We start from the raw sequence: 17,506 nt of genomic DNA on the forward strand, positions 1-17,506 counted from the left end.
TAACACTAATAGAGAGACACAACCACGATCGGATGATGAGAGCAAATCATTTGTGACTCTAATGAGAGCTGTCTCGGTACTATGGTAAGGTCTAAATCCTGACTGAAAATCCTCGCAGATATCATTTCTTTCAAGAAAGGAACACAGTTGTGAAGACACTGCTTTTTCTAATATCTTTGACAGATAAGGTAGATTCGAGATCAGCCTGTAATTGACTAATTCTGTAGGATCAAGTTGCGGTTTTTTAACAAGCGGTTTAATCATAGCCAGCTTAAAGGTTTTTGGTACGTATCTTAGAGACAAAGATGAAATAATGATATTAAGAAGAGGATCTGTGACCTCTGGAAGTATTTCTTTCAGTAGCTTAGTCGGTATAGGGTCTAACATACATGTTGTAGATTTAGATGATTTAACGAGTTTAGTAAATTCTTCTTCTCCTATAGCAACGAATGAATCAAATTTTTCCTCAGGGAGACTACAATGCACTGCCTGATGCGATACTGTAGTAGACGGTTGCATAGTTATAATTTTCTCCCTGATATTATCAATCTTATAAGTGAAGAAGTTCATAAAGTCATTACTGCTGTGCTGCTTGGAAACTTCGGTGCTTGAAGCTTTCTTTTTCGTTAGTTTAGCCACCGTTTCAAATAAATACCTAGGATTATGTTTATTTTCTTCTAATAGGGTTGTAAAATAAGCAGATCTAGCAGCTTTTAAGGCCTCTTTGTAAGTAATCGAGCTCTCTTTCCATGAAATGCGGAATACCTCTAGTTTTGTTTTCTTCCAGTTGCGCTCCATTTTTCTGGCTGCTCTCTTAAGGGCCGAGTGTGCTCGTTGTACCACGGCGTTGGACTATTTTCTTTAATCTTCTTTAAGCTCAACGGAGCAACTGTGTCTAAAGTGCTGGAAAAGAGAGAGTTAAAAGTTTCTGTTGCAATATCGAATTCTTCTAAGCTATCCGGGATGCTGAGATGATGAAACTGATCAGGAAGATTATTAATAAAGCAATCTTTAGTGGCAGAAGTGATAGGTCTAACATATTTGAAACACGGAGTCGGCTTTGCAGCCTTGGCTAAATGAAGTTTACACGAGACTAGATAATGATCTGAGATGTCATCGCTCTGCTGCAGAATTTCAATGGCATCAACATCTATTCCATGTGATAATATTAGATCTAGAGTATGATTACGACAATGAGTAGGTCCTGACACGTGTTGTCTAACTCCAATAGAGTTTACAATGACTTTAAATGCCAAACCCAATGCATCTTTTTCATTATCGATGTGTATATTAAAATCACCAACAATTAGTACTTTATCTGCAGTCAATATTAATTCTGATAGAAAGTCCGCAAATTCTTTGATAAAATCTTTATGGTGCCCTGGTGGCCTGTATACAGTAGCCAGCACAAATCTCAAACGTGATTTATCATTTATACTATATACACTCACCTAAAGGATTATTAGGAACACCATACTAATACTGTGTTTGACCCCCTTTCACCTTCAGAACTGCCTTAATTCTACGTGGCATTGATTCAACAAGGTGCTGAAAGCATTCTTTAGAAATGTTGGCCCATATTGACAGGATAGCATCTTGCAGTTGATGGAGATTTGTGGGATGCACATCCAGGGCACGAAGCTCCCGTTCCACCACATCCCAAAGATGCTCTATTGGGTTGAGATCTGGTGACTGTGGGGGCCATTTTAGTACAGTGAACTCATTGTCATGTTCAAGAAACCAATTTGAAATGATTCGAGCTTTGTGACATGGTGCATTATCCTGCTGGAAGTAGCCATCAGAGGATGGGTACATGGTGGTCATAAAGGGATGGACATGGTCAGAAACAATGCTCAGGTAGGCCGTGGCATTTAAACGATGCCCAATTGGCACTAAGGGGCCTAAAGTGTGCCAAGAAAACATCCCCCACACCATTACACCACCACCACCAGCCTGCACAGTGGTAACAAGGCATGATGGATCCATGTTCTCATTCTGTTTACGCCAAATTCTGACTCTACCATCTGAATGTCTCAACAGAAATCGAGACTCATCAGACCAGGCAACATTTTTCCAGTCTTCAACTGTCCAATTTTGGTGAGCTCGTGCAAATTGTAGCCTCTTTTTCCTATTTGTAGTGGAGATGAGTGGTACCCGGTGGGGTCTTCTGCTGTTGTAGCCCATCCGCCTCAAAGTTGTGCGTGTTGTGGCTTCACAAATGCTTTGCTGCATACCTCGGTTGTAACGAGTGGTTATTTCAGTCAAAGTTGCTCTTCTATCAGCTTGAATCAGTCGGCCCATTCTCCTCTGACCTCTAGCATCAACAAGGCATTTTCGCCCACAGGACTGCCGCATACTGGATGTTTTTCCCTTTTCACACCATTCTTTGTAAACCCTAGAAATGGTTGTGCGTGAAAATCCCAATAACTGAGCAGATTGTGAAATACTCAGACCGGCCCGTCTGGCACCATCAACCATGCCACGCTCAAAATTGCTTAAATCACCTTTCTTCCCCATTCTGACATTCAGTTTGGAGTTCAGGAGATTGTCTTGACCAGGACCACACCCCTAAATGCATTGAAGCAACTGCCATGTGATTGGTTGATTAGATAATTGCATTAATGAGAAATTGAACAGGTGTTCCTAATAATCCTTTAGGTGAGTGTATTTTTACATTAAGTACTAACACTTCAAAATAATTATATTTAAAACTTGATTTCTTAGTGGTTTTGAAAATATTACTATAAATTACAGCAACTCCTCCCCCTTTGCGTTTCAGACGAGGCTCATGTTTATAACAGTAATCTTGCGGGGTGGACTCATTTAAAGTAATGTAATCGTTTGGTTTTAGCCAGGTTTCTGTCAAACACAGCACATCTATGTTATTATCTGAAATAATATCATTAACAATGAGTGCTTTTGAAGTAAGCGATCGAATATTCAGCAACCCAAGCTTTAGCATTTGCTCGTCTGTATTATAGCTGTTTTTTATTTGTTGAACATCAATTAAATTTTTAACCTTAGATGGGTTTAAAAGTTTTTGGGATTTCCAAATTCGGGGAACAGACACAGTCTCTATATGATGATAGCTAGGTGAAAGAGGCTCTATGTGATGGGATTTATCTGACCTGGGTGACGCGAGGCTGCTACCAGACAGTCGGTTAAGCCAGTCTGTCTGCTTCCTGACCTGAGCCCCAGATTGTCATGTTTGAGCTCTAAGACTATGTGCCATATTACTAGAGAGAAGAGCAGCACCATCCCAGGAGGGATGATGGAGAGAATACCATCTCTTTTCAACAGGTCAGGTTTGCCCCAAAAACTTTTCCAATTGTCTATAAATTCTATATTATTAAGCGGACACCACTTAGACAGCCAACCGTTAAGAGAACACAATCTACTAACTATCTCATCACTCCTGCGAACAGGAAGGGGGCCAGAGCAAATTACAGTGCTTGACATTGTACTTGCGAGTTCACACACCTCTTTAATATTAATTTTGGTGATCTCCGACTGGGGGAGTCGAACATCATTTGTGCCGACGTGGATAATTATCTTAGAGAATTTACGATTAGCATCAGTCAGCACTTTTAAATTTGCTTTGATGTCAGGCGCTCTGGCTCCTGGCAAACATGGAACTATGGTGGCTGGTGTCTCTATTTTCACGTTCCGTGTAATAGAATCGCCAATAACTAGGGCACAATCAACAGAACTCTCAGTGGGTGTTTCACTGAGCGGGGCAAATCGATTTGTTATGGTAATCGGAACAGAAGAGTGTTTTTTTTTATCTGCGACTAGAGCGATCCCTCACTGTCACCCATTTGCCTGGCTGCGCAGGCACTAATTCAGCTGGAACCGAATCATGTAAAGAGTTCACTATGCTAGGCGCATCCAAAGCATCTAAAGCTCTAGCACTCTTACTATCCTCAATTAAAGTTTGGATGCATGTCTCTAGTTCTGAAATCTTCTCCGTTAGCCTAACTGTCTCCTTGCATTTATCACATATAAATCCTATATTGCCAACAGAGAAGGCTATGCTAAACATGTGACATGAAGTGCAGGTGACAATAACAGGACAAGACATTACTCACCGTGTTTGTTGAGTGATTCTTACTCACCTGAGCTTTTTATGAACTCAAAGGCGCAGGCGCGCGAGAGAAAAATAAATAAATAAAAATAGCTGAGCACACGGGTGGCGCGTTAACAGGCTAGCGAATTACTAGCGTGTTGTGCTAGTAGTAACGGAAGCTAGCGATGTCAGGTTAATCTGAGATGTTGGGTAAGCTGTATTTAGTAGTAGTATAAACAACTAGAAATTGTAGTAAATGATGGTTCAAAACAAGGAAATACGAGGCTAATTAGACGGAGCTTACAGCACCGAAGCAAACACACTCACAGCAGGCAGCGAGGCAGACAGGAGCAATCGATCAGCGATCAGCAGACAGCAATGATCAGCAGACAGCAATCAATAACTTTTTTAGATAAAAAGCCAAGTCTAACTCGTTCATTGTAGCGGCCAAAGCCGTTTCAAACAACTGGGGCCTATACCATGAAGCCGGTTTAGGTGGCTAGCCAGCTATGTTTCAGTTTAGTTTCCGCCAACCCTGGGTTTTAGGTACTATGAAAGTAGCTTGGCTTTAATCGGTGTTCGTTGCCATGGTATCTTACGCTGCACGGCTAACCTGCTCCGGGGCAGGTTATGTTCTGGATTCAAGATCTCAGACTGAAGTTTGACCAATCAGCTGAGTGCAAAGAAACATATAGGTGACGTAACTTATTCCCAGTGTCTGTTACAATGACTTCACCTTTTCTTCCAAATCCGGTGGACATCTCAGCGCAAATTGTTAGACAAGCACTTCGTAGAGAAAGAGTTTTTAGCCAGACAAAATCCCCTTGCCTTTTCTGATAGTTACTTATATGAAAGATACAGATTTTCCACGGAACGAATGTCTTATCTTTGCGAACTTCTTGAGCTGCACATAAAGAATTTAACACGTCGAATTCATGCACTTACTGTACCGCAAATGGTATTGCGTTGCGGTTTTTTGCAAGTGGTACATACTTGCACGGTGGGTGACGCACAGAAGCTAGGGGAAAACACGGTTTGTCGAACCATTCGCAAGGGTCCTCGCTCTGCAGGAGTACATGAATAGTTTCATTAATAGTGTTCCCCAGACATTTATTGACCATGTCCATAAAAGAGGGCTTTTTATAAAATTGCCGGTAAGATATATTGATAGGGTGACATCACATGAACACCTTTTTTGTTTCCTTTTTTTTTTCTTTTCAAAAAGCAAATTTCACAAATGTACTATACAATATAATACATGTTAAGAATTATTTTAAATCTTTTTTATTATTATTCTGTTAATCTTATGATAGGATTCCCTGGAGTCATTGCAACATGTATGCAGTCTATTGCTCCAATCTCCACTGCTCTAGGGGAACATGAGGCAGATTATGTTAATAGGAAGTCGTATCACAGCCGTAATGTTCAGGTAGAGATGATGTGAATATGTGAGATGATTATTTTCTGTAAGATGAATCTTTAAATTAATAGTAACATTAACAGATAACAATGATCTACTAAACATTTCATCTGCAGACAACTTGTGGTCATGAACGTACGATCACAAGTTTGGATGCCAAATGGCCTGGCTCCAGTGCTTGTCTCACAAATTTTCCGTGAGTCTGTGTTGTGTCAGCGCTTTGAGGAAAGCAAGTTAAATTTGGTACAGTACAAAACACTGTTAATTTGAACTGAGATAGAAAAACCTACACAATAACCCCCTATCATGACCCTCAGACAGGGCCACAGCACCGCTTCAATGTGGCCCTCAGTAAAACCAGAGTGAAGATAGAGATGACCTTTGGCATCCTAAAGGCACATTTCAACTGTGTTCGGCCCTTAAGAGTCACCAGAGCGGGCATCACAGATAGTGGCTGCATGTGCCATTCTGCACAATATAGCCACCAGTAGAAAGGAGCGAGAAACACCACAAAACCAGCTTCTCCCCGATGAAACTGACCCGATCACACTTGACCACCCAGCTGGTGCAGATGTAGATGCAGTCACCATACAATATTACACTTAAAGGTGCCCTAGAATGTGAAATTGAATTTATCTTGGCATAGTTAAATAACAAGAGTTCAGTACATGGACATGACATACAGTGAGTCACAAACACCATAGTTTTCCCTTTCTTATTTAAATCTCGTTTTTGAAAAACACCCCTGAAAAACAGGCGAATCTCCACATAACACCAACTGTGACGCAACAGTTGGGATCATTAATATGTATACGCCTCTAAAAATTTGCATATGCCAGCCCATGCTCAGTGCCAGGCGGAACTGCGCAGCCGAATCATCAGAAGTTCTGCAGGTGAAGAAACAAGCAGGAGGAGGATCATAGGGAAAATGGCAGATCTATCTATAATCTGATACCGCTACAGTTTAATTCGAAGTTGTTAGTTGCTCTGCCCGTTTCACCACGGACTGTTTTTCTAACCTGGAACATATATCAAGCAGCCAGGCTTCTCTTGGCGTCTCAAACGGACGAAGGGGGCAATTTCAACTAACGTTATATTCCCGCAAGCGGTAAGTAGTGATTTTATTAACAATAATTTACACTGTGATATCTAGATCCAGCGCGATATTGTTTTTTCCTCGAGAGACATCGTGGCTTGCAAACGAGCGAACGAAGCATGGCAGTTGCTCAGTGTTTGGATGTACAAATGAACACAAAAGTATTTTTTTAGTTCCTTCATCCGAGCCTCTGGAGAACCAGTGGGTTATGTGAATTTCTGATGTGTAATTGTTCAAGTTCAGACAGATAATCTTTCTCTCAAAGTCGTTCAACACTGTTTATGCATCAGTAGATCGCGTTGCAGTGATAAGATCTTCATTCACGCGATCAACAGGCTGTCATCTGCTCAATGCTGGAATAGATCTAAATACTTAAAAAACTTCTCATGATTCGTTAATCCCGATAGCTGTAATAGTAAAAACGTATAAAAGCTGTAATAGTAAAAGTTTTCCAGATAGCTCTACATGTAATGCCAGATATTTCATATGCAAGCATGTCAGCCAATCACAGCAGTGGGCAACAACACTGAAGTCTCACAGCAGACACGCCCCTTCAAACAGAGTGTTCAATCCAGGGAATGAAATCAGGCTAGGAAATATGCCTTTTATTTCTAAATTATAACAAATTTTGATCTAAAAAACATACTAACATTATAAGGGCACCCCAGGAAACATTATAAAATAATAAAATAATCCATTCTACGGCACCTTTAAGTAAACTATATTAGTGGACTAATTTAGGGAATAGTGAATGAGGGTATATGGGGGCGATTTCCGACACAGCCACAGACTAAATGAGAGAATTAACAAGGGACAGGTGGACAGAATTGGTTGCTATGGTAAAAGCACATTGAAACTGCAGATAGGTCTCAAACTCGTTTATTGGTTTTGTGGGATGGGAGGGAGAAAGAGAGCAAGAGAAAGTTGCATTAATAAATATTCATACTAAAGTGTTACTTGGTTAAATAAGTTCACATACTGAGATCAGTTTTATCCAGCTGTTTGATCTCCAATGTTTGTTTTTTTTTTGTTTTTTTTTTTGGAGCCTCCTCAGCTCACAGTCCAGCTCCTTTAGTGTGCAGTCTAGTTCAAGTTTCCTTTTGTACAGGGCCCTGACTGAGTCTGTTTCCACCTGAAACATAATTCCACCACAAACATGATCATTACAAGTTTTCTGGAGGCTCATCAAATCACAAAAAGTTCCTTGACTTCCTACAAACACAGGACTGACTGTAATTTATGTTAAGGGTTTAAAGCATTACCTTGTTCACATTTCTTCTGAAGCCCATTGAGGTAGAGGCCTCAGTTTCTGGGGCAGGTTGTGAAAAATCCTACAATAAAAGAGATGTGTAAGGGCCAGTCCCTTTTTTATGCCACACATTCAAATGTTTGCCATAATATAAAGTGCCCAGTGCATTCACATCAGCAACTGTCTGAGAACACACAGACAGAGTGTCTTCATCATTTCCTCCACCCTAATAAATAAAAATAGGCCAATGTAAAGCATAACTGTTGTAAAGTCTGCTGCATACTGACCTCTGTGTGGGAGACTGTGTGTATGTGTGCTGGCTTCAACAGGGACACTGTATTTCCCTCTACTGCAGAACATACAGTCAGCCATATTTAAAACTTAAAAAAGTGGTAATGTATTTCACACGTACCCAGTGTTACTGTCTTAGAGGAGCCAGCACCAGGGTCAGATTGTACAGCACCTGTAATCCCATCCATAATCAGCCGTCCCTTATTGCCTACTCAGAGCCAACTCCTCCGCCACAGTGTATTCTGGTTTTCTGAATTTAACTCTTATTTCTGTTTGCTGCAAACAAGTGTTTGTGATAAAATGTTCACAAAAGTAATAAAAGGTTGTGGTAAATACTCACCACTTTGAATGATATTTTTATATTTTGTCTTTATCTGCTGCCAAGAACATTTGGAGTTGGGGTTGCATCTAAAAATCAATGAATATTAATCTTTCTTAGAACATACATGCACATTTTTTATATATTATAAAAATAGGCTATTGGCTATATTACACATATAGGCTACACATACATATATACATACATAATTTTACATAAATATAGAACGTATTTGTTTAACTTACACATTAACAATCAGCAATCTTTCTCCAACAGTCTTCTCTTGCTTTGGCAGCAGAGACCGTATTGTTTCGAGCTTGAAATACATATTTAAATTCATCGTAATTATGAATGATTATCTCTTGCTCCTCCGTGGAAAAATATATCGCTCTCGCTCTACCCGCGATTGGTTGTTCAGTGTCGACGTCACTCTTTTATGTGCACGTTTATGTGGAGTAATCATAGCTTAAGGATCAAAGCCTGAGTTGACAGAGAAAGTTGATGAGCTGCATCATGGTACCAACAAAGCCTGATTGCATCGGTTTGGTTTTGTCAACTCAAAACTAATCCTGTAACCCCGAGTTTGTTCAGCTACCTTCATGGTACAGGCCCCAGAGTAACTCGCTGAGCAAATTCAACTTGAGTGCTCTCACGAGAACTCTGGATTTCCAGGGTAAGAGAGTGCGTATATAAGGCGTCCAGCATGCAAGAGAACAAGAGATGCACTGCTTCGACTCAGAAGAACAAAGCTGAACTGTGCATTGTATGCTGGCCGCCTTATATACCCATACGGGGTGTGGCCTTGCATGCAAAATTTGCATACCAATTTCATTGGCCATTTCTGATACTCTTAGAGGTGATTGGGCCTCCCAAAAGTGACCATCAACCTGCTGGTTCGACACAATGTCAAACGTGATAAACAGAAAGGGAACTGTAAAATTACTGTATAAATGTAGCAAATTGCTACCTTATTAATTTTTGTATTAGGTTGGGTTTTGAACTTACAGTAAGTTTAACAATTTTGAAAATCGTATGTGATGGTGCAAATTGGTGATATAGTGTTTTGGTAGTGTTTGTGTCTAAATGAGAAAATAAGTCATGTTATTTGAAAGATGAAGTCATTGAATGTGTGAAGAGTTTTGAAAAAATGACCTAATGATTGTAAAAAAAAAAGGAAAAAACTTTAGGAAACTCCTGCACTACTACAGTACATATACAACTTGGATGTTAGCCACAACAAAATAAATCCAACCATCCAGAGAGTTACATGAGAGTCCATGTATTTGATTTAGGTTGTAATAGGCTTGTCGTTGAACAAGGTAAACAAACTCTATATTTTCTAGAAAGTGAGATCGATTATGCCATGAGAAGTTGTTGTGTCCATGGTATGCCACTCAGAATATAGATAACAGGAATTTGCATGTCTGTCCAGATGTTGGGAAAAAGTTTATTTGATTTATAGACAATGGAGTTGTCAGCACGAGCCGTTTAAAAAAAAAAAAGCTCTTTATTTACTGCCGTGAGCAGATGCCGAGATTCTGGCAGTTTGAATAGTGATGATCAGATAAAGTTTTGCGCCGCAGCTCAATGTGAGCTATGGTATGGAAACTAGAGATGAGGACATACTTTATTTTATGCAAGTCTGAATAACATGGGTGTTCCTAATAAATAAAAAAGGCATAAAAAGGTAACATTACTTTTGAAAAAAATATGTTTTAAATCATGTACACTCACATGAGATAAAGACTCAAAGTATATATAAAGTATAATAAAATTGTCATGTGCAGGCAGACTAAGAATCCAGGAGAGACGGATAAAAATGCAGGTTTACTTTAATAATATAAATGAAGGTAACAACCAAGTAACACAAGGAAACATGGAGATAAAACTGAAAACAACTACACACAACATGCATGGAAGGACAACAACCGTCAACCGGCAATGAACATAGGAAACACTGGGGTAAACTAGCTAGAAACTGTCAGGGTTCTGTCACTTCTGTCTAGTCTACAGTATTTCTTGGTTTTGTGACAGCCCTGAAACTCCTGTTTTGTCTTGTCTGTGCCTTGTTTCATGTGCTTTCATGTCATGTTTTGTCTTGTGCTGTGTTGCATGCAGCTTTTGTTTATCACTGGCTGCGTGCTTTTCATGTTTTGTGTGAACACGTGACTTATGAGTATTCTCATAAGTTGTGTCATATGTTCATGCCTTGTTTTGTTGGGGCACATGGCTGGTGATTGTGTTTGCTGGCCATGTGCTCATGTGTTTGTCACATTTGGTGTGAATACATGGCAGGAGAGCACATGGCACAAGGAAACACATGACAATCCATGTTTGTCATGTGTTTCCTTGTGCCATGTGCTCTTCTGTCGATTGTCTAACCCCGCCCATCTTGTTACCTGATTATTGGTTCATTTGCCCCACCTGTCCTCCCTCGTTACCTGCCTTGTTTGCTCCCTATTTATTCTCCCTGTGTTTTCAGTCCTGTGCTGGATTGTTGTTTAATGTTACCTAATGAGTCTCAGTGTCAGTCCTCGGGATAGTTTTTGTTTTGTGTTTTTTTCTTGTTTTTTATTAAACAAAAGCCCATCAGTTCTGTACCTCGCTCCTTTCACCACTCCACACCTGACAGAAACACTAGAAACAGCCAGGGAATAAAACAAAACTCCTGACAAGACATGGGGACTATATAATAATAAATAAAAAGAAATAGCTTTTTTATTCTATATGGAGGCTGCCATTTAGAGATCACATGACCGGTCAAAAAATAATTGACAGCTTCATTTTAAGAAATTATCCAAAAGGCTTTAGCTCACATCATATGAGCCATGATGTTTAACTATTCTAATAACCTCTGATAATAAAGCTTGAAATTTGACCTATTTTGTCCATCTGAATTTCTAGAATTTTAAATTAGGATTTTTATTTCTTTTTCATTTCTTTTTCATCTGAACATTTTAAGATGTAATTTAATAATTACATAATTTCACCTCAAACTTCAGAACTGCCACTATCTAAAACACATCTATAAAAAACAAATGTCGAAAATAATTATTTTTTTATGTCACATTAAAACCTAAAACTACAAAATACACCACAAAAACTATTGTCACTTCAATTTACATTTTCTGTCATTTTTCTAGCTCAATTGTTATTGCTAAAAAATAATTGATTGTATTAATCCAAGAATGTGTGAAAGAGTGAATGGGATAAAGAGACTTTTAATGAAAACCAAGAACAAGAAAATCTACGCACATTAACCATTAACAACACCGAACAGAGACCTGAGAAAACGTACTCGGTTACCTAATGTAACCTCGGTTCTCCCTAGAAGAGGGAACGAGTATTGTGTAAGTTGCTTACGCTACGGGTAAAGTAATCTTTTCTCGAGATATGAAGCCAAAAAATTATCCTTAATTTTGTATTCATTGTCAACGTTGTGCAGCAGCCAGCAGACCTACAGCAGGCTATAGCGTGCTCATAGGCTGCCCTACCACTGAGCCTTGCGTGACGTCAAGCCCAATGAGGGCGCTTTGGGATGGGATAAGGATGGCTCGGAGGCTGCTTCCCTGGTTTTCATCGACTGAAGCGAAATGAGCTTGTGGCGCGAGCACGGCAGGTTACGCAATACTCGTTCCCTCTTCTAGAGAGAACCGAGGTTACATTAGGTAACCAAGTATGTTCTCTTACGAGAGGTTCTCTCGTATTGCATAAGTTGCTTACGCTACGGGAACTCCTTGTCAACGCCGTGCGCGCTGAGCATCCACCACTAAGACGGCCAATACGGAATAAGGCGGCCAGCAACGCGGGCCAGCACATGAACATAAGCACCTCTTAGGGGATACAGAACGGCGCTGCCGGTCCATCATAGAGAATATCAACCCTTATAGTGCAGCACAACCAGGAGAGCTAAGTCACGTGAGAATAGCCTGCGCACGAACAAACTGGGCAGGACATACACACGATTTAGACTGATAAAAGTCTAGCCTGCAAGGCGGGAACTTCCAGGTTGTAAAACCTAACAAATGTAGAGGGGGAGGCCCAGCCTGCCGCCGTACAAATGTCATGAATAGAAATCCCGCTGGACCACGCACACGATGAGGCCATGCCTCTAGTGGAATGAGCCCTGATGCCCAGAGGTCACTGCAGGTCTTTTGACGCATAAGCTGCTGCGATCGCGTCCACTATCCATCTGGACAGGCTATGTTTCGAGGCGGCGAGACCCTTGGTGCGCCCACCAAACAAAACAAAGAGCTGCTCTGAGCGCCTGAAGGCGGCGGGGCAGAAGAGGTTATCATCGCCCTCGCTATCGTATGCTGGCAGAGCCGATAGAGAGATGACCTGCGCTCTGAAGGGAGTGTCAATCACCTTGGGGACATAACCATGTCTCGGTTTGAGGATGACTTTAGAGTCATTTGGTCCAAACTCGAGGCACGCGGTGCTAACAGACAGCGCGTGTAGATCCCCCACACATTTGACTGATAACAGAGCTATCAGAAAAACGGTTTTGAGCGAAAGGTATTTTAGATCCACAGAATCTAATGGTTCAAAGGGATGTGTTTTCAGGGCCTCTAGGACCAAAGAAAGATCCCAGATAGGAACCGAAGGGGGCTGCGGGGGATTCATCCTCCTGGCTCCTCTAAGGAAGCGGATGATGAGCTTGTTCCTTCCTATTGACTGGCCGTGCGTCGACTCTGCGAATGCTGCAATAGCCGCAACATACACTTTGAGCGTGGAGGGGGACCTGCCCATATCCAGCAGCTCTTGAAGGAAGCGAAGCACCCACGAGACCCCACAAGTTTGTGGGTCTAGATTTTTGTCGGTACACCATTTTGTAAACACAGACCATTTAAACGCATAAAGCCTTCTCATAGAGGGAGCTCTAGACTGCGTGATCGTGTTCACAACCCCTTCTGGCAAGGCAACGGGTATCCGTTGATTACCCACGCATGCAGAGACCAGCGCTCTGGATGGGGATGCCAAATTGAGCCGCTGGCTTGAGAGAGAAGATCTCTCCTCACTGGAATCGGCTACGTGTGAAAGCCGCATCAGCTCTGGGAACTAGGCTTGGTTCTCCCATCGCGGGGCTATAAGGTAGCACCGAGTGGCGCGCTTCCCTGATTCTCTTCATTACCTGTGATAACAGCGAGATCGGAGGGAAAGCGTACAGTGGGTGGCTGGGCCAGATTTGGGTCAGCGTGTCCTCGTTCTTTGAAAAGAACCTTGGGCAATGAGCATTGTTTTTTGACGCGAAAAGGTCGACCTCCGCTTTGCCGAAAGGCGCCATAGTAGCTGGACTGTCTGAGGGTGCAGGGCCCATTCTCCCGGGGAATGTTGTCCCTGGACAGTCTGTCTGGGCCATCGTTCAAGTGGCCCGGCACATGCGCGGCTCTCAGGGAGCGAAGCGAGCGCCGAGCCCAAACAAGGAGGCGTTCTGCCAGATCGCAGAGATTCCTGGATCTGACACCGCCCTGGCGGTTCACGTAGGACACCACAGACATGTTGTCTGTGCAGACTGGAACGTGGTGGCCCCGTATGTATGGGAGGAAACGCTTGAGCGCGTTCTCGAACGCCATCATTTCCAGACAGTTTATATGGAGGTGTTTCTTCCGGTCTGACCACAGGCCAAAGACCGATCTGCCCTCGTGATTCGTATGCCGCCGGAAGCCCATGCTCGGTGAGGCACTCGAGCGTTCAGCCAGCGCTGCAGCAGGCCGTCATAGCCACAGAGTTCAGCTCTATTCCCAGAAAAGAGACTGACTGACTGGGCAGTAATGAGCTCTTGGTCCAGTTGACCGTAAGACCCAGGCTTTCCAGGTGGCTGAGAAGCACTGTTTTGTGAGATATAAGTTCTATCTCTGACTGTGCCAGAATCAGCCCATCGTCCAGATAGTTCAGAATACGCATACCCCAATTTCTCAGGGGAGCGGGAGCCGTGTTCATGCACTTCGTAATGTACGGGATGCTAAAGACAGGCCGAACGGAAGAACGGTGTATTGATATACCTGACCGTCGAAGGCGAATCTCAAGAATGGCCTGTGACGGGGTATTATCTGAATCTGAAAGTACGAGTCTTTCAGATCAAGAGAAATAAACCAGTCCCTCGGGTGAATTTGCGCGAGTATCTGTCTGGTTGTGAGCATTTTGAAGGGTCCTTATATGAGAACTTTTGTTCAAATATCTCAGATCTAAGATAGGTCTTAGAGCTCCGTCCTTCTTGGGCACGAGGAAGTAACGGCTGTAAAAGCCTGACTCGCTCATAGAAGGAGGTACCGGTTCTATGGCCCCTTTGCACAGCAGTCTCGCTATTTCTGCGCGGAGTAGGTGTGCTACTTCCATATTCACTCTCGTCTCGGTCCGTGCTCGAAAGCGCGGGGGACGGCGAGCGAACTGCAGCGAATAGCCCTGTTTTACTGTGCTCAGCACCCATTCTGACACGTCTGGAATAGCTTCCCATGCTTCTGCATGTACAGCTAAGGGCAGAATGGCCTCCGGGTTTCGATTGCCGCACTTCGCGGGGTCGAGAACCTGAATCAGAGGTGTGGGCGCGGAGCGCGCGCTCTCGGTGCTTGAATACGGCGGCTCGCTGACAGCGATAGCTGGTTGTTTTACACACGATGTCCCAGTTGCTTTGGATGGGGAGCATTTTGTGGGAAAAATGGGACGCGCGAGCAGCGCCGGGGGTAAAATGTTTGTCAGTAAGTGTGAGCGCTCGTGAGCGGCACATGACTTACATTCATAACATGACCGGTAAGAGGTAGCCTTGGCCGTGTAACAGAGCGGGCAGTGAGTAGGTGTGGGCACATATCCTATATTTAACACTCGAGCGGCATTTGCCTGCTTTATGAGAGTGGGCTCTGTGAGAGAGACATGGGGGTTATCGTGCTTGTGTGTAGGGGTGAACACTGAGACGTGGGCACATTTTCTACACTTAAAACGCCAACGGCGTGAGACGGATAACCAGACATTATACTCTTTTGAGATTTCTCTGGGTTGCCGTGGAAATGGCGGTTGCGTGCAGGTGAGCGGGTTGTATTACCGGCTCGTTGGTTGCAAAATACACTTCTGCAGTAGCCTTTCTAAGGGACTGACAGAGTAATGCTTTGAAGGCTCATATGTTTAGACGCTCATAATACTCACGGGAGGGTGTGAGAGGCGGGTTCGCTTTCTGTATGTAAGAAAGCTGGCCGCGAACTCGGAGAAGCGAGCAGTATAATTTTTATCTGCCGCCAGAGCCTGGATTCAAACACGGGTCTCTGGCGTGAAAGCCTAAGGTTTTGCCACTGAGCCACAGGGGAAAACATATAAGCTTTCGGTCAGCGTGAGCATATAAGAGAGCGTCATCATGTCTGTGTCGGCGTTTGTTTGCAGGCGTGCATGTATTATAACAGCCTTATTTACTGCAATATTAATATTTCCAGCCGCCTGAACTTGAGAGGGGACTGAGAAATGTGTGAGAATTGGAGGTTGGTCCGGCCTCGGTGGGACTAACAACACTCTCTCTCCTCCTTTCGCCGGTGAGTGAGGCACGCGGGGTGCTGAACATTGCTCGTGACCGTCCGCTCTGACCTCCCTTGTGAACGGCGCATATGCGCGGCACAGACAAAGGGAGAGAGCGCGGGAAGAGGTTCGTAATAGGCGAATAGCCAGAGAGCGTCAACATGACTTGTGTAGGTATTTGTTTGCAGCCGTGCATGTACTATAACAGGATCGCTTACTGCAATATTGATGTTTCCAGCCACCTGGGACTAAAACACTCTTTCCCCCGTTCGCCGGTGAGTGACGCACGCGAACGGGGCGCGAGGGCGAGAGAGCGGGAAGAGGCGTCATCATGTTTTGCGTCGGCGTTCGTTTGCAGGCGTGCATGTATTATGACAGGCTCATTCACTGCAATATTGATATTTCTAGTCGCCTGAACTTAAGAGGGGACTGAGAAATGTGTGAGAAATGGAGTTTAGTCCGGCCTCTCTTTCCTCCTTTCACTGGGAGTGACGCGCGAGGGCGGGGTAGCTTGCTTTGTAACGTAAAGAAAGCCAGCCCCGTGACCGGCCGCTTCTGACATCCCTTGTGAACAGCGCAGTTTGTGAGCTCAAACAAAGTGAGAGAGAGCGGGAAGAGGCGAGTAGCCAGAGAGTGTCATCATGTTTTGCGTCTGCGTTTGTTTGCAGGCGTGCATGTATTATAACAGGCTCATTGACTGCAATATTGATATTTCCAGTCGCCTGAACTTAAGAGGGGATTGAGAAATGTGTGAGAAATGGAGGTTAGTCCGGCCTCGGCGGGACTAAACCACTCTCTGTCCTCTTTTCGCCGGTGAGTGACGGACGCGAACGGGGCGCGAGGGCGGGGTAGCTTTCTTGTAACGTAAAGAAAACTAGCCCCGTGACCGTCCGCTTCTGTCATCCCTTGTGAGCGGCGCAGTTTGCGCGGCTCGAACAGAGGTAGAGAGCGTTTTCGGTGGTCTCTGGGAGCGGCGCTTCTTCTTGCGCGGCCCGTCTCGACCCAGGCAGAGAGCGCAGATCATGTGGCCGTCTCCGTCGCTGAGTGAGGCTCGCAAGAGCCACGGAAATTGCGAGGCATTTTTAGAAAAACGCCTCGCGCTCTTTTAGCCAGAAAGTGTGCGTCGCGGCGGCGAGCACACACACAGAAGCAATAAAGGATATTGTCGCCGGATAGCGCAGCAGGCACGGATGGCTGAAGGCGGCGAAGACGGCCGGCTTCCTCAGACGCTGTCCTAGGCTTGCTAATCGCTTGCTTCGACGGCGGCGGATTCTCTCAGAGTCCAGCGATGCGTAGAGCTCACTGAAGAGATGAAAATCAGGGAAGCAGCCTCCGAGCCATCCTTACATACGCTAAGTCACCCCCATTCTGGCGGGCTGTGACGCGTGAGGGTGCGAAGCGTCACGCAAGGCTCAGTGGTAGGCTGCTGCAGTTGCCGCAGGGCAGCCTATGAGCACGCTAGATAGCCTGCTGTAGGTCTGCTGGCTGCTGCACTGCGTTGACAATGAATACAAAATTAAGGATAATTTTTTGGCTTCATATCTCGAGAAAAGATGACTTTACCC

This window comes from Squalius cephalus, assembly GCF_949319135.1.
Source record: "Squalius cephalus genome assembly, chromosome: 17".
Lineage (NCBI taxonomy): Eukaryota > Metazoa > Chordata > Actinopteri > Cypriniformes > Leuciscidae > Squalius > Squalius cephalus.